We start from the raw sequence: 25,776 nt of genomic DNA on the forward strand, positions 1-25,776 counted from the left end.
TACCTATAAGAAATAAAGGATAGGTGAGCTACTCTGTCTTGTTAGAGGCCAAATCTGGTATGGTTCCATCCATCACAACCCCTGCCATTTGAAAAGAGTATTGACACTTCTGTGTTTATTGATTAGATAAGTTTATTGCTAATTAATTGATTTATTACCTGCAAGTCCTCCTCCAACAGTTAACCCTTCCCTCATCCACAGGGAAGGAGGCTGAAACCCCTGCAGGTGAGGATATGAGGGGTTATGAGTAATGTCACTCATACATTACTGGTGAGACTGAAAATTGGTGCAATCCCTCTGGAAAGCAGTATTGAGATTCCTTAGAAAACTTGGAATGGAACCACCATTTGACCCAGTTATCCCAATCCTCAGTCTATATCCAAAGAATTAAAAATCAGCACACTACAGTGATGCAGCCACATCAGTGTTAATATCAGCTCAATTCACAATAACTACACTATACAACCATCCTAGATGCCTTTCAATAGGCAACTTGTTAAACTGTGGTATGTATACACAATGGAATATTAATCGGCCTTAAAGATGAATAAAATTATGGCATTTTCAGGTAAATGGATGGAGTTAAGAAAATTTCATGCTAAGTGAAATAAGCCAATTCCAATAAACCAAAGGCCAAATATTTCTCTGATAGGTGGATACTGATCCATAATGGGGTTTGTGGGTTAAGAGAGAGAATGGAGGAACTCTGGATTGGGCAGAGGGAAGGGAGGGGAGGGGCTGGGGTATGAGGGTGAGAAAGATGGTTGAATGAGATGGACATTATTACCCTATATATGTGTATGATTGTACTAATGGTGTGACTCTGCATCATGTACAACCGGAGAAGTGAAAAGTTGTACTCCATTTGTGTACAATGAATCGAAATTCTACTGTCATGTCTAACTAATTAGAAAAAAATTTAAAAAGTTACAAACTTGGGCTGTGGTTGTGGTTCAGTAGGGCTGGGTTTGTAGATCAGTGGTAGAGCACTTGCCTAGCACGTGTGAGGCACTGGGTTTGATTCTCAGCACTGAATATAAATAAATAGATGAAGATCCATTGACAACTAAAAAGAATATTTTTAAAAAGTTGGATACCTTAATAAACTAAATATTACATTTCCTACAATAATATATATCACCTTATTTTCTGTTCTTTAGATCTGTTAAGGTATTCTCAATCATGCATGAAAAAATATGGAGGGATGGATTTGGACCTATATAGAAAAAATGTTTGCATGTTATTCCATATTTTATTTTGTCTACTATAAATCTTATGCATTGATAAAATTATCTTTGTGACTATTTGGGGAGGCACATGTATAACAGAACCACAATAAAATTTCCTTCCTAGAATTGTATAAGTCACAATGGCATTTGAGAACCTTGTTTCAAATGTGTGTTAGTATCTGATTAAAAAAAAAGACACTGCCTTTTAGTCTTACGATAATAAATGTTTTGGTTACATAAAAAGTCTCAGTCTTATCATAGAAATCAAGGCATCTTAAATGCTACTAGCATAAAAGCCTTCCGGTTTTTTGTATTTAATATTGATTTTATTAATTTTTTATTTGTTCTAATTAGTTGTACATGACAGTGGAATGCATTTACACATTTTGATAGATCTTTACCTATAAGGAGTTTTTCATTTTTCTGATTGTACATGTTGTAGGATCACATAGGTCATGCAGTCATATATGTACATGAGGTAATAATGTTTGTTTCACTCTACTATCCTTCCTTCACCCATAGCCCTTCCCCTCCCTTCACTCCCCTCTACCTAATATAAAGTAACTCCATTCTTCCCTAGCACCGCCCCCATTTATGGTGAATCGACATCAGCATATCAGAGAAACTTCAACCTTTGGTTTTTTCAGTTTGACTTAGCTCGCTTAGCATGATATCCTCTAACTCCATCTATTAACCAGCAAATGCCATAATTTCATTCTTCTTTAAAGCTCAATAGTATTCCATTGTGTATCTACATATAATCCACATTTTCTTTATCCATTCGTCTTTTGAAGGGCACCTAGGTTTGTTCCAGAGATTAGCTATTGTGACTTGATTTTAGTAACACTGATTTCAATGCTTCTTCATCACAGCACTCTATTTGGCCATGACCCAGTTCCCTAAAGAGTTACACTTAACAATTTATCATTTGTTTTTTTATTTTTTTATTTTTTTTTCTTTTAAGTGGTAAACATTTTATTATAATAAAAAAAAAGTCATCTCTCAACTGATGAACTGCAGGGGACCACATCAGAAGCTGCTGCAGAATAACAGCATCAAATAACAAATATAGATTTTTAGCATCACGAAATGTCTAGATTCTTTCCATTCTTCCCCCATTAAATGTTAATCAGTGGCCTAGGTCAGTTCTGATAATAGCCCATCAATGCTTACTTCATATAGAACCAGGATTGGACCCACACATGGGGCCACTCCTGGCCACCTCCCTAGCAGCCAGATGGCAGTGGCCTAGACACAGGAGGCGATGCTGAGCAGTCACAGCTGGACTCGCTCTTCCTCATGAGTAGCCCTGAGTCTGTCCACCAGGGTAGCATTGCCATCTGGGGTCCACATGAGCCACTGGGGCCCTTGCCTGGCAGGCTGTGGTGGGCTCCAAGGTTGGCGGCCAGCAGCCTGAGAGTGGGTCTTCTTCCCTGGGTAGCAATTCACACACACCAAGGGCTGGTTCTGATGCACTGCTCCTCACTCACTCTCGGGAGTGTAAGGCGTGTCCAGCTGGGGTCAGGGAGGAAGAGGTTGCTGAATGTCTCATGTATGTTTGTCCACATGTATAGAATGTTAATACTTTCACCATGATAAGGCTTTTTGTGGCTTGGAGGGCATCTGTGAAATATAAGAGAGCACAGTCAATCCAGAAATACATCATGGTCAGGCTGAAGCAGTTGTGCAATTTTCTCAAAAGAAACTTGTCAAGTTGATTCATGAGTTTCTCTTGGACCCTTGGAAAGTGACCAGTACTATTGTTATTGCTTTTAAATTTACTAAAAAGGCAAAATCTCAAAGACCATTTCATATCTGCATTTACAGAGGATCTACATATAATTCCTATGCACATTTTGGTTTGAGAAAAAGTTTTAACCAAGTCTTGTTTCTTTATATTGCATCCCTGGTAGTATGACCAAGTCACACGTTCACTATATTCCACTTAAAAATCGAAATGGAACTTTGTAATATACAGGGTTTTTTAGTGCATTGATCAGATACTTTCTCATTGACTATCAAACTCTTTCTGTTGTATGTCCAAAAGGAAAAAAAAAAAATCCAGACTTAAGTAAGAAGTTTATAAGTTTATTTAAAAAAACACTTACAGAGGATCCAAGACGGCGGACTAGAGGGAGGCTGCGTTCCTTGTCACTCCGTAACTCCTGTTTCAAGCAGAGGATATCTGTTTCTTGGTGAGGCAGTTTTTGCTGCTTATCGATTCCCTGGTGTTTACCCCATTTGTCTGCTGTGATGACCTGCAGTCTGCCAGCATATCGATGCCTTTTTTGAGTGCAGATTGCTCACTGTCAGGCACCTATCATCCAACATTTGCCTGCATCTGGCCAGTCCATCGCCTGCCTTACACCTACCCATCACCCAACACACGAGGTTCACCTCCCGATCGTCCAACAACAGTCAGCAAACAGATCGCCAACCGCCAGTGGAGCACCAGCTGCCTGCTGTTGCCTGGAAGTTCTCTGTCACAGTACCTGCAGGTTTGATTACATGTGGCTGCCGCCATTTTGAGACAACAGCCAGGCTCCATAGGACCCCTGGTCGGACTGATTGAGCCCCGTCTCCAGGATCCCTTAGCCAGACCGATCACTCCCTGCCTCTGGGGCCTCACATCGACTGACTGCTCCCTGCCACCAGGACCCCCAGACCAACTGACTGTGCCCTATCACTGGGACCCCAGACCGACTGATTGCACCCAGCCTCCAGGATCCCACAACCACACCAAATACACCAGACCTCCAGTACCCCTGCTTGACCAACCACATCCCACCTCCAGGACCTCCAGCTGATCACATCCACACCCTGTGCTGCAGCTCCCCATTTGCCAACACATTTCGAAGCCAGAGTGGCCATCTTGGATAATCCTGGAAGCAGTAGCTCTGATCTTTACCTGGGGCAAATCCCTTCCTGAGACGCCTGCTAGAGACTTGAAGCTCATTGTCAGGTACCTCTCATGCATCAGGCTACTGAACACTGGGAGGTTTCATTACTATATGACTTATACTGTAGATTTTCTTTTTTCTCCTTATAGAAAAAAATTAAGTTTTTATTTCTTTACTTTTCTGGCTCTCTTTTCCTTTTGTTTACCTGTTCCCTCAGAGTCTCTTTCTCCCTTTTTTGCATGCTAACATCCAATTTCTTTTGATTACACTCTCAAACTTTCTATTATCTAGAAATTCTGTATGATCTTTTCTTATACCATTAACAGCCACATTCTACATCCCTCTGCATGTTCTTTGTCCTCCATTAGAAACTGCAGACCTTATTGCAAATCTGTTTGTTTTATTGAAGATAATATTTGAACTCATTCTGTTTATTATGACAATTTTGTTATTGTCCTCATAGGGGCTATTTGGGCTAGGATTGCATAATGTCTGAATTGGGCACTATTAATATTGATCTCCCCTTAAAGAAAGGGTTTTGGAAACCTATAGGGCCATTATAAGCCTATAGGGGGAAATCTGCAATACCCCAGATCTGCACTGCTAGAGGGGAAGATACATGAACAACATGAAAAAACAAGGGAAGAAAATGATCCAAACAAATGTAGATTCTATAGTAATAGAATCCAATGAGAGTATGTTAGAAGAAATGTCAGAAAAGGACTTCAGAGTATACATGATTAAGATGATTCGTGAAGCAAACGATGAGATAAGAGAGCAAATACAGGCAATGAATGATAATACCAATAAACTGAAAGAGCACCTACAGGAAGCAAAAGATCATTTCAACAAAGAGATAGAGATTCTCAAAAAAAAAAAAAAAAAAAAAAAAAAAAAAAAAAAAAAAAAACACCAAACAGAAATCCTTGAAATGAAGGAAAAAATAAACCAAATAAAAAACTCAATGGAAAGCATCACCAAAAGACTAGACCACTTGGAAGACAGAACCTCAGACAATGAAGACAAAATATTTAATCTTGAAAATAAAGTTGCCCAAACAGAGAAGATGGTAAGAAATCATGAACAGAATCTCCAAGAACTATGGGACATCATGAAAAAGACCAAATTTAAGAATTATTGGGATTGAGGAAGGCACAGAGATACAAACCAAAGGAATGAACAACCTATCCAATGAAATAATATCAGAAAATTTCCCAAACCTGAAGAATGAAATGGAAAATGAAATACAAGAGGCTTACAGAACACCAAATGCACAATATCACAAGAGATCCACATGAAGACACATTATAATGAAAATGCCTAACATTCAAAATAAAGATAGGATTTTGAAGCCGTGAGAGAAAAGCATCAGCTTACATATAGGGGTAGACTGACACAGATAGCGGCCGACTTCTCAACCCAGACTCTAATAGCTAGAAGGGCCTGGACCAACATATTTCAAGCTCTGAAAGAACATGTTTGCCAACCAAGAATCCTATACCCAGCAAAACTAACCTTCAGATTTAAAGATGAAATAAAATCCTTCCATGATAAACAAAAGTTAAATGAATTTACAAACAGAAAGCCTGCACTACAGAATGTTCTCAACAAAATATTCCATGAGGAGGAAATGAAAAACAACAATGTAGGCCAGCAAAAGAAGGAACTACCTTAGAGAAAAACCACTCAAAGGAGAAACCAAGCCAACTGAAAAACCAAAAATAAGCCAAATGACTGGGAATACAAATCATATCTCAATAATAACCCTGAACGGTAATGGCCTAAACTCATCAATCAAAAGACATAGACTGGCAGAATGGATTAAAAAGAAAGACCCAACAATATGTTGCCTGCAAGAGACTCATCTCATAGAAAAAGACATCCACAGACTAAAGGTGAAAGGATAGGAAGAAACCTACCACGCACATGGACTCAGTAAAAAAGCAGGGGTTTCCATCTTTATATCAGATAAAGTGGACTTCAAGCCAAAGTTAGTCAGAAGGGATAAAGAAGGACATTTCATACTGCTTAAGGGAACCATAAATCAAGAAGACATAATGATAGTAAATATTTATGCCCCAAACAATGGTGCATCCCTGTACATCAAACAAATCCTTCTCAATTTCATGAATCACATAGACCAAAACACAATAATTCTGGGTGACTTTAACACACCGCTGTCACCACTAGATAGATCTTCCAAACAAAAATCAAACAAAGAAACCATAGAACTCAATAACACAATCAATAACCTAGACTTAATAGACATATATAAAATATTCCATCAACCAACGATCGGATTCACTTTCTTCTCGGCAGCACATGGAACCTTCTCAAAAATAGACCATATGTTATGCCACAAAGCAGCCCTTAGGAATTACAAAAAAAAATAGAGATACTACCTTGTGTTCTTTCAGATCATAATGGACTGAGAGTAGAAATCAATGACAAAATAAAAAACAGAAATTACTCCAACACCTGAAAACTAAATAATATGCTATTGAATGAAACATGGATAACAGAAAATATCAGGGAGGAGATAAAAAAATTCTTAGAGATCAATGAGAATGACAATACAACATATCAAAATCTCTGGAACACTATGAAAATGGTACTAAGAGGAAAATTCATTGCATGGAGCACATTACAGAAAAGAATGAAAGGTCAACAACTAAATGACCTAACATTACAGCTCAAAGCCCTAGAAAAAGAAGAATAGAATAACAACAAAAGTAGTAGAAGACAGGAAATAATTAAAATCAGAGCTGAAACCAATGGAATTGAAATAAAAGAAACAATTCAAAAAATTGACAAAACAAAAAGTTGGTTCTTTGAGAAAGTAAACAAAATAGACAAACCCTTAGCCACACTAACAAAGAGAAGGAGAGAGAAAACTCAAATTACTAAAATTCGTGATGGAAAAGGAAATATCAAGACAGACACCTCTGAGATACAGAACATAATTAGAAGCTACATTGAAAATCTTTATTCCAACAAAATAGAATCTACCGAAGACATTGACAAATTTCTAGAGACATATGCTCCTCCCACGCTGAACCAGGAGGACATACGTGATTTAAACAGATCAATATCAAGCAATGAAATAGAAGAAGCCATTAAAAACCTACCATCCAAGAAAAGCCCAGGACCAGATGGATTCTCAGTCGAGTTCTACAAGACCTTCAAAAAGATCTGAAATACTTCTCAAAGTATTCCAGGAACAGAAAAGGAGGGTACCCTACCAAACTCATTCTATGAAGCTAATATCACCCTCATACCCAAACCAGGAAAAGACACATCAAGGAAAGAAAATTTTAGACCAATATCCTTGATGAATATAGATGCAAAGATCCTTAACAAAATATTGGCAAACGTATCCAAAAGCATATCAAGAAAATTGTGCACCACGATCAAGTGGGGTTCATCCCTGGAATGCAAGCATGGTTTAACATCCATAAATCAATAAACATAATCCATCATGTCAATAGACTTAAGGATAAGAATCATATGGTTATTTCAATGGATGCAGAAAAAGCGTTCGACAAAATACAACATCCCTTCATGCTCAAAACACTAGAAAAAACAGGGATAGTAGGAACATACCTGAACATTGTAAAGGCTATTTATGCTAAGCCCATGACCAACATCATTCTTAATGGAGAAAAACTGAAACCATTTCCTTTAAAAACGGGAACAAGACAGGGATGCTATCTTTTCACCACTTCTATTCAACATTGTCCTTGAAACTCTAGCCAGAGCAATTAGGCAGACTAAAGAAATTAAAGGGATATGAATAGGAAAAGAGGAACTTAAGCTGTCACTATATGCTGATGACATGATTCTATATTTAGAGGATCCAAAAAACTCCTCCAGAAAACTTCTAGACCTCATCAATGAATTCAGCAAAATAGCAGGCTATAAAATCAACACACATAAATCTAAAGCATTTTTATATGCAATTGATGAAACATCTGAAAGGGAAATGAGGAAAATAACTCCATTTGCAATAGCCTCAAAAAAAATAAAGTACTTGGGCATCAATCTAATCAAAGAGGTAAAATATCTCTACAATGAAAACTACAAAACACTGAAGAAAGAAATTGAGGAAGACCTTAGAAGATGGAAAGATCTCCCATGTTCTTGGATAGGCAGAATTAATATTGTCAAAATGGTCCTACTACCAAAAGTGCTATACAGATTCAATGCAATTCCAATTAAAATCCCAATGATGTACCTTACAGCAATAGAGCAAGCAATCATGAAATTCATCTGGAAGAATAAGAAACCCAGAATAACTAAAACAATCCTTAGCAGGAAGAATGAAGCAGGGGGTATCGCAATACCAGAACATCAACTATACTACAAAGAATAGTAACAAAAACCTTGCATCTTATAGAAGAAAAAGTAGATCCAAATCTTCACCTTGTTGGCTTAGGATCAGACTTCCTTAACAGGACTCCCATAGCTCAAGAAATAAAAGCAAGAATCAACAACTGGGATAGATTCAAACTAAATAGCTCTCTCTCAGCAAAGGAAACTATCAGCAATGCGAAGAGAGAGCCTACAGAGTGGGAGAATATCTTTGCCACTCATACTTCAGATAGAGCACTAATTTCCAGAATAAATAAAGAACTCAAAAAACTCTACACCAAAAATACAAATAACCCAATCAACAAATGGGCTAAGGATATGAATAGACGCTTCACAGAAGATCTAAAAGCAATCAACAAACATATGAAAAAATGTTCACCATGTTCAGTAATAAGAGAAATGCAAATCAAAACTACACTAAGATTCCATCTCACCCCAATTAGAATGGTGATTATCAAGAATACAAGCAACGATAGGTGTTGGCGAGGATGTGGGTAAAAAGGCACACTCATACATTGCTGGTGGGGATGCAAATTAGTGTAGCCACTCTGGAAAGCAGTGTGGAGTTTCCTTAGAAAACTTGGAATGGACCCACCATTTGACCCAGCTATCCCACTCCTTGGTCTATACCCAAAGGACTTAAAATCAGCATACTACAGAGATACAGCCACATCAATGTTCATAGCTGCTCAATTCACAATAGCCAGACTGTGGAACCAACCTAGATGCCCTTCAATTGATGAATGGATAAAGAAACTGTGGTATATATATACAATGGAATATTACTCAGCCATAAACAATGATAAAATTATGGCATTTGCAGGCAAATGGATGAAATTGGAGAAAATCATGCTAAGCGAGGTAAGCCAATCTCAAAAATCCAAAAGGCAAATGATCTCACTGATAAGTGGATGATGACACATAATGGGAGGTGGGAGGGGGGCAAGAATGGAGGAAGGAGGGACTGTATAGAGGGAAAAGAGGGGTGGGAGGGGTGGGGAAAGGAAAAAATAACAGAATGATTCAAACATCATTACCCTATGTAAATGTATGACTACGCAAATGGTATGCTGTTACCCTATGTACAAACAGAAACAGCATGTATCCCATTTGTTTACAATAAAAATAAATTTAAAAAAAAATTTGAAAAGAGGAAAAAAAAATACTTATAATAGGGAACCTCTCTGACTTCAAGATCTGCAAGTGCCACAAGATTAAGCAAAATAGGATGTTTTCTAATTGGAAGGTTAGTGCTAGTAAACATTTTGTGGTTAGTAGGGCAGAAAGTGAGGAAGAACAGAGTTTGGTCAGAACGGTTTAACAGGGAATATCTCTGAGATCTGCCAGTTTCAGAGTGAGCTATGAAGGAGGAAGTCTTTTATCTCAGTGCTTTAATGAGTACTCAAACTTGGGACAAGCCAACATTTAGGGTTATCTATGGAGGAGGGAAGTCTGTTAGAAGTTTCATGAAACTAATATGTATTGGGTAAATAATGGAGGAATTGTAAGCACTTGATGAAGTGCATTTGATTTCATAAGAAATCACTAAAAGTATTGTGTCCTTAAAAAAACATTCAATTAGCTAATGATTCTGTCATTTCCCACCTCCTGGACTTGGTTGCACTGAGCTGGACTGATCTTGGCCATTTTACTTACATATCTGCAGAAAGTTGACTGACATGTGGCTTCTCTTGCATGATCTGTTTCCCATGCTTAAAAGAAGCAGACTTTCTATCAAAGTGCCCGTAGTGGCTAGGATATATCATAGACTCAGAATACTTGGGAGCTGGCTTACAGTGCAGGAGAAATATAAAAACATAAGAGCAAATAAAAAAAATATTGAAATTATGCTCAGAACTGGCACAGTGTCAACTATAATATAGGCTATTGGTCAAACCAAGTAATATACCAGACCTAAAGGAAGGGGAGAGAGATTCTACTACCTGATGGAGAATAGAGTCAAGTATTGCTATCTGTTTTGCAATCTATTTCCCCTTCATATTTTTTTACTGCTGATTATCTTCAATTTTGACAGTGGTCCCAAAGACTACATAGACCTATGACCAAGTTGGTTATTAAATGGGCTCATTATCGGTCAGAATCTTCTTGCAGTTGCTACTTTGTTTTCAGTTGTTCTTTATTAGTAAGAATCTCCTACTGCTCAATCCTGTTACAGAAATTAGAGCAAATTATTCTAAGCAAAGGAGACTTTGTAATTAAGTATAATTTTTCAGGCCTTGTTTGCTTTCAGTATAAAGAAGCTGCACAATATTCATATTCTATTTGAAGAAATGAAAATAAACAAGATTTATGACCTTTTTAAACTGCCAATTTTTGGGTGTAAAAATAAATGTGACACTTTTTCGCTGCTCTTAGGAAAAAACAAGCATATAATATAGGACCTGAAGCTCATTTCTCATTTATCACACTAAACAAAGTATCTTTCTAATAAGTATTTGGTAACTCCTCTACCTATGCCAACTATGAAATTTATAGCTGTCCCTGTGGTATAAATCCCTTATTGCTTTGTTGGTGGTGTTTTAGTTTGTTATTGTCATTAATGTGTTCTTTTGCTTTCAGAAGCTAAAGTAAAACTGTACAACCATTAACTCCTAGATCATTTCCCATAGAGATTTCTTCTAAGTTATTATTTTTCCTTAATAAATGCAAATTAAGTAATTATCTAGTTAAATTTTGACTAGGCATTATTCATTTGAGAAATCGTTGCTTTATCGTGAAAAAGAAACATTTTTTCACCTTTGGCACTTTACAATAAACTCATTCTGATCTAAATTGATTGCTGTGGGATTATCTTGAAGTCATTAAAATATTGCTGTATTGACATTCATTGATGTCTTTAATTAGCAATTTCAAATTTCAGGGTTTGGCATTAAATATGAACTGATTTAATTTATTATTTCCTATAGTTGTTTTTCAAGTTTGTTTGTGCATCTTTTGAGTATATTAAACCTGTATTTGACAAGTTTTTTTTGTATATTCAAGACATCAATGCTTATAACAATTGCAGGTTAGCTTGCCTGTCTTTGTAATGAAGATATTATTGAGATTATGAATTTCTCTGGACCTGGGTTAGATAAAGAATATATTTCAATTTTACTTTATTAGTTTCAAATTGTTAAAATATTAAATTTATCATAAATTTTAAATATCCATGCACACGTAGTGCAAGGATATCTCACTCTTTAGAAATTGGTCTTTCAGAAGTCAGAAAATTCAATTCTCAGGGTCAAAAACGTTTTGATTTAGATTCCAAGTAAACAGTGTAGGGCTATTCTCAACTGGCCAGGGACCTTCTGTATTTGATAATGTCACATTGATAGGGTTACATCAACATTCCCAAAAAGGAAAACCCTGAAAAAGAAGACAGTCACAAAAGGATGAAAAAAATGTCATCAATTTGACTAGACCAGAGCACACTCTAGGCTATTGGGATAGAAGAACCTTCTCTCCCTTCACATCCTACTTATTTTGAAGAAATGGAGTAAATTTGAGACCATGCACTTTGGATTAGAAAAAGATTTAATTTGTATTTCTATATGATGATCCCTCCTTGCTCCCCACTGTGTCACAGTGCCTTGGTAACCAGCATCTTTGCTATAAAAAGGAAAACAATATTAATTTCATAAGATTGCTATGAGAAATGGACAAAATATTGCCACGAATAATATGATTAAGCTCAGATGGTACTGACTATATCAGGTGTACTCTGTTACCTACTTTGCATACTTTTCAACAAGAATAAGGTGTCCCAAACCTCCTTCAACTACCAGAGATTCATAAAAAGGAGCATTTCTTTCTTTCTCTCTCTCTTTTTTTTTTTTCTTTTTTTTTTTTTTTTGTACTATGGAATGCTTCATGAATTTGTGTGTCACCCTTGCACAGGGGCCATGCTAATCTTCTCTGTATCCTTCCAGTTTTAATATACGTGCTACCCAAGGGAGCACAAGGAACATGTCTTGAAGCTTTCACAGGTGGTCTTACCTCAAGCCCTGAGTATGTGTTTGTATGACTTCCCAAAATAAGGGAGCTTCTCCAGAACACGAATTGCTTACCACACAGCTATAGAAAATGTAGAGTTCCACAGACCTTGTTTCTTACGGACCTGTGTCACCTGGAACCATTTCAATGACATGACAGGCCGTATGAGTGATGTGCTCTTCAGAGCTTTCCTTCAGTCAGCTACACGTTTCGCTGGGTCCTCCACTCCTTCCTCTTGGAACTTCCTTCTCAAAGATATTTTCAGAGATGCCCCCGTGCCATTGCTTATGGCATTGTTTTCCTGACAGCACCAGCTTACGGGAAACCTCTTCGTCTTGCCATTTTATATTATTCTTCTTAACACTCTAGAAGAAATGACCTTATTTGGGTATGGATGAGTCATGTCTGTCCCCTTTTAAACTTTGGAAATTCATTTAAGTGAATACTTTAATTTCCTTTGTCACTCTTATAATCTTCCTTGTACAGAATAATGCTCACTTCATATGTGTTAAGTAATATATGTTAATGGATGAGCAGGTGACGATTCCAGTATTTAGTCATTTCAATTCCTTATATTCTGTCGGGTGTCATAAAATCTTGGCACCTGAATAGGCAGTTGATTATGATTTATTTGTGTGTCTGATATAAAATATACCTTACCAAACTTCATATTGCAGCTACCTTAATATATAAAAAGCCTAGGTCGAGCACAGGAAAAACTTGAATCATATCATAAACCTTCCAAAAAAAGAGTGCTTATTTTAAGATAATTTTAATCTATAAGTAAGAATGTTTTGAAAGTCTAAAAAATTATTCACTAGATGTGTTAGAAAGTCAGTCTCATTGTACATGTGATAATGCTTCTGTGAGCAAATTTATTCAAGCTCCTGCCCCATCTCCTATACCATTCTGTACAATTATTTGTAAAATCCAGTTTAAGTAAAAACTACTAAATCAGTTTGGCAATAATCTCTCACCTTCCATATCCGATCACCCTTGATATCTGATTGAATTACCCATTTTAAGCCAGCAACAGTAGCACATGCTTGTAGTCCCAGTCACCTAAGAGGCTGAGACAGGAGGATTTCTTCAACCATCTTAGGGAGACCTTCAGCAATTTAATGAGGCCCTGTCTCAAAATCAACAATATAAGGATTGGGGATGTGGCTCAGTGGCAATGCACTCTGGGGTTAGAACTCCAGAACAAAACAAACAAACAAACAAATAATTGCCCACCTGCACCATCTTTAGGTAAGTGCTGTTTACCCTGTCATCTCTTATTAAAAAATTCTGTTAGTTTTTTCACACAGAATATCTCTTACTCCTGATGTGTCTTAGTACTTTTTTTTTTTTTTTTTAATCTATTTGCTTCTACCTTGTTTGTTGGCTACAAATTCCTACCTGCTCACAGTGTGTTTGGAGTTGAGCCCATTCTCTTTTCCCCATTGCAAAATCCCATTGTCATGGTCTCTACACCTGTAAAGATGGTCCTGGTTAAAGCTGCTTTACAGAACTTTAACAAGTAATGTTGAATATTTTTTCTTTAACACATGATGAAGCATTGATATTCATATTTAATTTTTATGCCTATAGCTTTGGTTATTATGTGGATTGATACTTTTGAAAAGGAACTCCTGTAGCTATTTTAGTCCTCCTGTTCCATTATACTTCATCTTCTTACTGCTTAGTTTTGAGCTGGAAATGTGATACAGGCTCCTCCTGTATTAATATTAGAGAATCCAATAATTATGGTTTAATAAAATAAAATTCAAGTGTGAGATTCATCAAGTAGAGTAATGTAGTACAATTTAATAACACCAAATGGTCTCATAATCATTTCCCCCATAAAGGATCAAAAATGTCTTAACTAGACTCATGCAGGTAGTTAAAAATATGCTCAATTAGATCACATGGCAGCATAGAAATATTATCTAAATGAAATTTTACTACTTTTTTGTATACAGTAAAATTAGATTGGCAATTTGACATTTATTATTAAATTTATCTAGGGTTGGATATAGAAACATTGAAATAGGCTAAAAGTATATTTAGGTCACTTAAATAGGACTGGCAATATCTAATTTTGTGGAAAATAATCTTTAATACTAGTGTTAGAGGTCCTTCTGATAAAAAAGCTAATATTCCATAAAATTTTGCTAATGTAATTTTATATATATATATATATATATATACATATGAAGTACAATTTAGGCTAGTTAGGAGCATGCACACATTTTGAGAAATGAAGATTCAAATGTTGTTACTCTAGTTGTAGTCCTTAGGAGTGGAATTGATTTTCCATTAACCTGATTAGTGCCAAAGATGCACAATCAGAACATTAAAATGAAACATATCCTAAAACTTCAGGAGAAAATATACTTCTAATTGAATTTGAAATTAGATGGGGTAATAAAAGTATGAAAAGGGAAATCACTAGAGTTATAATGAATTAACTGATTTTCTAGTTCCAGTTTGCTCACATATGAAATTAGACTTTTAGAGAGTGAGGGTAATTCATTGAACCTCATTTTCTCACTTATAGACTGGCAAGAGTACTACTTTCTCCTAAACAGTATTATAAATATCAATATTCATATGATTATAGATAAATATTCTAAGGGTTATTCAATGTGAAGTTTACAATAATTTACTCTAGGTCTTATCTATTGAAAAATGGCATCATAAGTAAATAAAAGATAGAGATTAGAAAGAAAATTAAGACTCACATTGTTTGCATATACCAGTTTTGTAGGTAAAAAATGAACAAAACTACTAGAATAGTGAGTAAGTAAATTAATCAAGGTTAATAGATGCAAAGTTAATATACAGAAATCATTTTATGCATATTAACAATATGTTTGGGTGGATTTCTATGTAATTTACAAAGAAAAGTCAAATACTAACAATATATCTAATGAAATATGTACAAAAATGAAGTAAAATATTAAATATATTATTAAAAATTCTATAAAATTATATATGAAATTATAATTGGTTATAACAGTCATTTTAGTGATTTAAATTCACTTCAAGTACAATTTAAAATCTACTGAATTTCTCTAAAAATATAAGCTTTTTTTTTCTTTTGGAAGTTGGCAAGTTGATTCTAAATATAATGAAATACAAAATATCAAGAAAATCCATAAGGGGGCTGAGGTTGTGGCTCAGTGGTAGAGTACTTGCATAGCAAGTGGGAGGCACTAGATTTGATCCTCAGCACCATATAAAAATAAATAAATAAAACAAAGGTATTTTGACCATCTACATCTAAAAAAATTAAAAAAAAAAAAAGAAAATCCATGGCAATTTTGAAAAACAGTGTTTGAGGACTTCCATAATCAGAAATCAGGTACTGACTCCATAATTAATATGACAGGGGGTTATTAATGAAATGATATACATAATACATTAATGGAAGAGACTAGAGACTCCATATACCTGATAGCCCTGAATTGTCTCCTATAATCAACTACTATAGAGGAATAAAAATAAACCAGGTATTCTGACAATACAGTATTAGGAAATTTTTGCAAAATATTTTATATGTGGAAAGCATAAGAATTTGTACAGTTTGTTATTGAGAAAATAATTGGGCTAGTTCAAAAGATTGAAATTATCAAATAAAAATTTTATAAGTTAAGGATATTACTTGATAATATTAATAGTTTTGGGGTATTATTTGATAATATTAATAATTTTGGTTACAATATAATCAATATAACAATAGATAATTATAATAAGACAGGTTTTCTCAGAACTTTTCTTTCCACATGGGGCATAAACTCATTGGTCCAGAGTAGATGATGTTTCTAATGATGTTTCCTTACAAAAAGAGAAGGAACAAATTTATGAGGCATTTGTAATCATACTCCCAAATAGTTATATAGCTTATATGACATTTGCCAAGCACATATACTCATAAATATACAGATTGAAGATCTGCTACCAATCTGCAACCATAAAGCAGATAGGAGTGAGTACATATCTATAAAATTCATTTCTCACTTTTATTTCTTAGATATAGACTCACTGCCCAGAAATTAGCATAACTCCTCTAACCAACAGATCTATTATCCAAATACTTCCATAGAGATTACTCAGAGTTCCTTTCTTCTTTCTTTTTCTGACAGCAAACATTACTTTTCGTGAGAATGGATAATATGCCAGTTGTCTTGGTTTCCTCATACACACTTGTCTGTACATATGTAACTGTAAGAGCTATGTACACTTTTATATATACAGAAGTTAAGCAATCGTTGTGATGGGTTCTGTTGGAAAAAAATTGTGGACTGAATGTTAGCATATGAAGGAGATATTGTTGAAATTACTACTATTTACCTGTGACTTTTGTCCTATTTGTATCCCTTAATATTTTAAAAATAATTCAATATTTGAATTTTTTAAAGTTTTCCCCTTTAGAATGACATCAAAACAAACACAAAAAAAACTATTTGAACAGATAAAATTTAAAATAGTAATACATATGGTACATACTAATTACACTGAATGGTCAGATTTATTCTGATATATTCATGCATGCAAGTAACAGTATTTGATCAACTTCGCTTCCCAGCAACTCACGCATATCCTTTCTCCCTGAAGCCTAATATGCTTGGTACAAGGGTGGTTCAAAGATGCAGCTGGTAGGATGGGTTTTGGGGAATACAAATCTCACCATTTAGTGATGAAAACCTAGTCCATAAAGTATGTGGCATTATGGATAGTCTTTGATAGAAGTTTATGATCCAATATCTGAAATTTCATCTGGAGTTGATTTGATAGTGTTCTAGTGGAGGGGAATATGAGATGGTTATATTTACTCAGGTATTTGAGTAGTAGAAGGTAGAATAAGTATATATATTCAAGAATAATAGAATCTTAGTTTTTATTAAACTATTACTAACTGTATTTCATCAGTGCATTACAGTAATCAGGTTAAGTATGGGGGCCATTAACCATTAGTTGCAAATAAATGTGAAGTGCAAATGCTTTCTTTGGTAGTTGGCAAAGGGTCCTAACCTATTGCATTGAGAGAGAAACAAAAATTATGAAGGCCAAGACCAGAAGTCACTATTTGGTTTTTTTGAGCTTCAAAGACTAAATGGATCCTTCAGCAAAAACAGGTCTATTTTATCAAGCTCAGTGGCCTTGCTAGAAAAACTGGAACTATAACAAATGGGCTAGGGTATATGGGCAACAACCCTGAAGAACAAAGCAACCATAATCTCCTCAACCTCCATTACCTGAATCAATTACAAGTAGATCATATGGGATCCAAGTAATAAATGGAATATTGGCTAATGTCATCTACAGAACAGGTCTTTGGGGTTTCCAAATGTATAACTGAGAATGACATTTAGCAATTGTAGAACTTTGCACATGTCCTTAGACTATAGCCTAAAATGCATGATAAAAGAATATTTTAAGCGGAAGTTTCTAAAATAAACCTACCCATTTCAAACAACAACCAATAAATCACAAACAATATAACAATGTGGGTTGAGTGATGAAGACCAGTGTTGTACTCAGGGGTCTTATGAATGGTAGCATCTACTATGTCTCTACTTTATTTACATTCTTGCCACTGCAGAAAAAAATATTCTTAAACATGATTTAAAAGCCACCACAGGATCAAATAAGTAGAACGCTGAATAACAACTGCTATACAAGAGGTGATGTATTTACTAAAGAAGGTTAACGTGATTTTGAGACCCAAAGGCATTCACTACTCAATTCTGCTCTTCACCCTTCTTTTTGTCTTTCACAGGCTTTATCCTGTAGTATGCATTGGCATTCCAATCTCCATTTTGTCATTTCCTTCCTGAAGGTCTCAAATAGCACAGTTGCTGAGCACTAGAGTCAAAGAATAACTAACACACAATGTATCGTGTGTTTGAAAATTTTTACATGTTAGTTTTTAGCTCAGAATAAGAATAGGTTATTATTGGTATAATTGAGAGTTGATACTTGGAAATGTTTGCCAGTAAATAACTGAGATTAGTTTTCCTGGGAATGTGTTACCTAGACCATCCTCTTCCTGAGTTCAAGTATGAGAACACTTTTCATTGGGCTAGTTATTGTTCTTGGCTTCTGGTAAAGATGATCCCTGGGAAAACAGTATGAAACTCAAGGGTCAAAGAGCTATGAAGCAGTGCACGGGGTTGATCTCAGGTTGTCTTCAACCACACTGACTGTACTAATTTGTTACAAAGAAAGAAAAAAGCAGACTTTAGGAAAGTTACAGAAAGAATTAATAGTATTTTTAAAATATTTTTTCTGTATTTTTTATTATTATTTTATTTTTACACACTGCATTTTGATTCATTGTACACAAATGGGGTACAATTTTTGTTTCTATGGTTGTGAATGATGTAGATTCATACCATTCATGTAATCATACTTGCACATGGGGTAATGATGTCTGTCTCATTCCACCATCTTTCATACCCCTGCTCCCTCCCCCCTCTAATTTCCCTCTATGTAATCTAAACTTCCTCCATTCTTCTCTCACTCCCCCAACCCCCTACCTCCATTATGTTTCACCATCCACTTATCAGGGAAAACATTCAACCTTTGGTTTTTGAATTGGCTTATTTCACTTAGTATGATATTCTCCAATTCCATTTATCTGCAAATATCATAATATTCTTCTTCTTTATGGCTGAATAATATTCTATTGTGTATATATTCCACAGTTTCTTTATCCATTCATCTGTTGAAGGGCATCTAGGTTGGTTCCACAATCTAGCTAATGTGAATTGAGCTGCTATAAACATTGATATGGCTGTGTTACTCTAGTATGCTAATTTTAAGTCCTTTTGGTATAAACTGAGCAGTGGGATAACTGGGTCAAAAGGTGGGTCCATTCCAAGTTTTCTGAGGATTCTCCACTGTGTTACAGAGTAGCTGCACCAATTTGCAACTCCACCAGCAATGTAAAAGTGTGTTTTTTTCCCCCACATCAATGCCAATATCTATTATTGTTTGTGTTCTTGATAATAGCCATTCTAATTGGAGTAAAATTAAATCTTAGAGTTGCTTTAATTTGCATTTCTCTAGTTACTAGAGATGTTGAACACTTTTTCATATATTTATTAATCACCTGTATGTCTTCTTCTGTAAAGTGTCTGTCCAGTTCCTTGGTCCATTTATTGATTGGGTTCTTTGTATTTTTGGTGTAAAGTTTTGTAAGTTCTTTATAAATTTTGGAGATTAGTGCTCTATCTGAAATGCATTGGAAAAAATTTTCTCCCACTCTGTAGGCTCTCTTTTCACATTATTGATTCTGTCCTTTGCTGAGACCTAGCTTTTTAGTTTGAATCCATCCCATTTATTGATTCTTGCTTTGATTTCTTGTCCTTTGGGAGTCTTCTTAAAGAAGTCTGATCCTAAGCCAACATGATGAAGATTCGAGTCTACTTTGTCTTCTATTTGGTACAGGTTCTCTGGTCTAATTCCTATGTCTTTGATCCAGTTGAGTTTTGTGCAGGGTGAGAGAGAGAGGTTTAATTTCATTTTACTGCATATGGATTTCCAGTTTCCTCAGCACCATTTATTGGACAGGCTATCTTTTGTCCATTGTATGTTTTTGGCTCCTATGTTAGTATGAGGTAACTATATTTTTGTGGGTTTGTTTCTGTGTCTTCTATTCTGTACCCTTGGTCTGCCTAGTTTGGTGCCAATGCATACCATTTTTATTACGGTTGCTCTGTAATATAGTTTAAGGTCCGGTGTTGTGATACCTCCTGCTTCACTCTCTCTGCTCAGTATTGCTTTGGCTATTTGAGATCTCTTATTCTTCCAGATGAAGTTCATGATTGCTTGATCAAATGGGTTCATCCCAGGGATACAAGGTTGGTTCAACATCTGGAAATCAATAAATTTAATTCATCACATCAATAGACTTAAAGTTAAAAATCATATGATTATTTCAATAGGTTTGAGAAGGCATTTGATAAAATACAGCACCTCTTCATGCTTAAAACAATAGTAAAAATACAGATAGTAGGAGCAAACCTCAACATTGTAAAGGTTATCTATGCTAAGTCAGTGGCCAACATCATTCTAAATAGAGAAAAACTGAAAGTATTCCCCCTAAAAACTGGAACAAGACAGGGATGCCCTCTTTTCACCACTTCTATTCAACATCGTCCTTGAAATTCTAGCCAGAGCAATTAGACAGACCAAAGAAATTAAAGGGATACAGATAGGAAAAGAAGAACTCGAGCTGTCACTATTTGCTGATGACATGATTCTATATTTAGAGGATCCAAAAAACTCCACTAGAAGACTTCAAAACCTAATAAATGAATTCAGCACAGTAGAAGGATATAAAATCAATATGCATAAGTCTAATGCATTTCTATTCATAATTGATGAATTCTCTGAAAAAGAAATTAGGAAAACCACTTCATTCACAATAGCCACAAAAATAAAAATACTTGGGAATCAATCTAACAAAAGATGTAACAGACCTCTACAATGAAAGCTACAGAACACTAAAGAAAGAAATTGGAGAAAATCTTAGAAGAAGGAGAGATCTCCCTTGTTCTTGGATAGGCAGAATTAATATTGTCAAAATGGTCATTCTACCAAAGGCGCTATACAGATTCAATGCAATTCCAGTTAAAATTCCAATGATACTCCTCATAGAAATAGTATTTTATAATACTATTACATTTTATATTATATATTTAATACTAACATTTTAAAATATTTTTAGATGTAGATGGACACTATACCTTTATTTTGTTTATTTAGTTTTTTGATGTGGTACTGGGGATTGAACTCAGTGCCTCATGCATGCTAGGCAAGCACTCTACCACTGAGCCACAACCCCAGTCCCCAGCCCTTAATACTAATATATTTGGTACTTATTTGGTATCTATCCTTCAAGTATTCTGAATGTGAGAACTAGGATGTTCCAACACTTAACATTACTGTTCACTTATCTGTGTTTACATATCCACATCTAGTGAAACGTATTTTTGTACATTGATGAAATTTAATGTTACTTACCTCATTTCCCCTCACTAATTCTATTCTTTATTAAAAATTTAATTATATGAAAACTGTTTTCATGTAGTTTTTGCTTATTTATTTTTCACCCATTGGCGTTTTGTATTTAATATATTCTAACTGTATTGCAGAGGCTTCTTTAGTTATAAAAATGCAGAGAGATTTCATTATTCAGCATTCAATATCCTGGCAGAGGACATTTAATGTCATTAAGTATTCTGCTCTTTCATAAGCTTTCGATTTCCTCTGGGTATATTTTGGGGGGTGGAGAGTATTATTAGAAATTATTCATAAAGTCCTCCCACCAAAAAATATACAAAATCTGATAAGATTGTGAAACAGTTATAATTCTATAGAAAAGCCAAGAATACCATTTAAAAATATTTCTTTTAAATAATAATATGAAAACAATTTTTGACCTCTTTTCTTCATTAATGTTTTTGGCTATTAAATTCAAATATAGGAATAATTACAGTATGCTTGGAAGATCTGATCCATTCCTTGTGCACTATAGGAAATGTGTCCATGATTAGAGGGCAGGGGAAATGTGAAATGAACATATTTACAAACCACAGAGTGTGTCTCCTGGGGAATTATAACTATCCATAAGCCTGGCACAGTGGTACATGGCTGTAATCCCAGAGGCTCTGGAGACTGAGGCAGAAGGATCATGAGTTCAAAGCCAGCCTCAGCAAAAGTAAGGCACTAATCAACTCAGTGATATCCTGTCTGAAATAAAATACAAAATAGGTTTGGGGATGTGGCCCAGGGGTTGAGCACCTCTGAGTTCAATCCCCAGTACCACCCCCTAAAAAAATAATCAGTGAAAAAGAAGACTATCTTAACTATAGTGAATCACTGGAAATGCTGACTTTGAAGTGAGCTAGCTACCTTGTAAAGTTGTTTTAGCATTGCACTACAAAAGCACTGTATTGCTTTTGGTAGGATGAAATTAACACTCCTATGACCCTGATGCTATTGCAGCCTTGAGAAATATAACATGATTCAGCGATTCTCCAGGGAATGGGTATTGACAGATGCTCTCCAAAATTTGCCTTTTACAAAGAAGAAAAAATCATAATGATGAACATCAGGGGGAGAAGATCTCTGTTCCACAAATTCTACAAATCACTCCCTTTTGTATAGGTGTATATAAAGCTATAAGCATATTTATCTTAGAAAAACAGCATATGAACAAAAAGTCTTTATCACTAGTTAAGAAATGGGTTAAATTAAACATTTTTCTGCAAAGCACTCTGCCAGAGTTTTCCTTAGGCATGCCGGTGCACTAAGTTCTGCCTTTAAAATAGTTTGGGTATAAGTGGTAGCTCTACTTCTTACTCAAAATTATCTCCTAATAACCTGCCAAGACAGCTGATGGTGGCATGTGACGTAGGTTTACATTTCATTGACCAGATCTGACCACATGATGTTGTTAGAGAGTTGTCAATTATAGGGAAGGAAGTGGAATAGTTCATATACTTTGTCATTCTACCATAAGTGACTTTATAAAGCACTGCATCGCAATTCATTTTAGTATTTGGAAGACGATAATTCATCTTAACCAAAAGAAGATTCCTTAAAATGGGTTCTGGAGACAATTTTTAAATGGTACAATAAGAACATCTGAAAACAAATGACTAAAAAATGAGAACATGGAGGAAAAACTATTAAAACCAATGTTTTCTGAATTCTGTACATTAAGTTAAAACTTGCAAAAGTACAAAGAGTTTATTCAAGAAAAATCATTGAACCTCAGAAAGAGCAGCAAGTGTCATGACTGTGTGACTTGTCTTAATACCATTCACTCGTCCCCAGATTCACATTATTATTGAAAATCAACAACTTTACAGCTTCAATAGCTATAAAATCCAGTAAACCAACAGCTGCTGAAAGAGAACAACAGGTTTGGATAGTACAAAAAAAAAAAAAGCCCAATCCTAGTGAATTGTCATTATTTGACCTCTCCGGCTTGGGCAGCTAGTGTGAAAATACCCATTCTTTGGACATTTTTATATTTGAGGTAACACAAATTTGCTCTGTGTAAATAACCCTAACCTCAATGTAGCTCTGGAAAAGAAAAGAAAACAAAAACAAAACAAAGCAAAAAACCAGTGGCAATTGCTTAACAGCATAGCTGCCTGAGATGATGATTACTATTGGGGTAAACAAAAGCCTGAACAAATAACTCAAAATGAACAAATTGGAAATTAGTCATTTGTAGGATAATTTGAAAACCTCTGACATATTCCTGAGATTCTGAAAGACCACATGCAAGCATGTAGAGAGCTAGAATTTGCAGACACTTAGGACATATCTGGGAAGGCCTTAATTCTTAATCTCTGGTAGACTGTAAGACTATAGGTAAATAAGAAATAAAAGTTAAGGCTTGGAAAATGCCTCTAAGAATATAATGTGCACACATCCGCGTGCACACACACACACACACACACACATGCACACACTTGGCAAAGGTTAGAAATTTTACTGGTTTCAGAAATGTAATCTCTTGGGTGACCACTATGTGAAAGAACCATGCAGAAGTTTCACAGGCTGTTCAGAACTCGGAAAGCAGACTTTACAGAATTAATTCACTGAAGTCAATAAGTGAACAAAGAGAAAGAATGAAAGTAGCAACAAGATGCTGCCTGAAAATATAAGGGATAAAGTGACTTCCAAATACTGTACATTTAAAATGTGAGCTAAACATATAAAAGTACAATGAAGGCTAAGGCAAGGGGAGAAACTCAGATTCTGATAATTGCTACATTTTGTTATTTAAAACATGCTTAAACATTTTATTATTTACAACGAAAACTTGTATTTCATATAAAAAGGGAAATAATACAGTCAACAGAGATTATTTCAAAAGATACCTACCTAGAACAGCAACAAATAGCCACATAAAAAGGAATCAAATAGGATTTCTAGAGCTGAGAATACAAAAACTGAACCTTATGCAGCATGGCTTTCTTCAACCAGTGCTCGGAGGGAGCCTGCAGGCTGCCCCAATACCATAAACCTGCACCTCAGGGGATAACCTTGTATATTGGCATGCATCACTCCTGGCTGTGACATGGCCCTGGGTACACCCCCTGATAATTTTCAAGACTGAAAACTTAGGTGTGACCCAGCTGACTGTGAACCTTGGCATTCAGGTGATGACATTCGCCAGTACTATGCCAAGGTCAATGAGCATACTGTGGAGAAGACTATTCACTGACAGCAAGACATAGCAGCAAATATGGACTGCGCTTTGAAATTCAGCACTGGGTCTGTAAATCCTGCCATTAAGCAGATCCCAATTACCCTCATTCTGAGGACGCTGCCACAGACTGAGCTTTTTGAATAGTCCAGGTGCCAGGCAGATACCTGTGGTTACAATCATCTAGACTCTTGCTCTGATCAGCATTCCTCATGGCTGGTTGCAGTGGTCTTGGGCCATGAATCCACTTCAACAATGGGGAACCCACAGCAGTGTGAACCTTGGTCCTACCTGAGTGCTGTGCTGACCTTGGTGGACTGTGGACTTGATATGGCACAGCATTGGTACATGGGTAGTCACAGGGATGCCTAACCCATTCTCCTCCCCTAATCACAGGCAAAGAAACAAACAAAGATTAACTTTCTACTTGGGAAAAAAAAGAGATGAAGCCATGCAATGGTGGTTACAAGTCTCAGAGTGCTCCTTCCATGGAGACTGTGCCCAGAAAAGGCTAGAATTCCTTAACTTCTGAACACAGGCCTGTAGATTCATGAATGGACAAGAGAACTGAGCTCAGCTTGGCCTCAGAGAGAGTCACACAATGGCAGACAACCCTTTGTAAGTCTCCCCCAGTTCATGTTGAACACAGAGACTATAGATTTGGAGCAAATCTGGGCTTGGACCACTTTCTAAAGCTGAAACAATGACAATGCACCAACACGTGACTCCCGGCCAGTCAGGACCTAGAGTGCTGTCTAGCGCTGAAATAGTGGAAATGTTCAGATGCTTAACAGAAACTGACCACATAGAAATCAGTCAATATGGGTAAACCTGCAGATGGAGAATTAAAAAGAGTCATTTTAAAGAAACTCAAAGACCTTTTAAAAACACAGAAATGATTCAATCATAATTTAATGGAGAAATGTAACACATAGATGGAAGCAATTATGGATCTGGAGACCCTCATGCTAAGTGAAACAAGCCAGTCCCTCAAAACCAAAGGTCAAACATTCTCTCTGATAACTGGATGCTAATTCATAACAAGGGTTTTGGG

General features: G+C 35.8%; 1 non-coding gene across 1 annotated transcript; it reads right to left on the reverse strand.

Annotated features, from left to right (window-relative positions):
• Positions 1-12,358: 12,358 nt before the first annotated feature.
• Positions 12,359-12,465, reverse strand: LOC124987803 (U6 spliceosomal RNA). Its single transcript, XR_007109312.1, has one exon. It is a non-coding gene; the product is annotated as a U6 spliceosomal RNA (small nuclear RNA).
• Between the last annotated feature and the right edge of the window lie 13,311 nt (positions 12,466-25,776).

Source organism: Sciurus carolinensis, chromosome 6 (genome assembly GCF_902686445.1).
Source record: "Sciurus carolinensis chromosome 6, mSciCar1.2, whole genome shotgun sequence".
Lineage (NCBI taxonomy): Eukaryota > Metazoa > Chordata > Mammalia > Rodentia > Sciuridae > Sciurus > Sciurus carolinensis.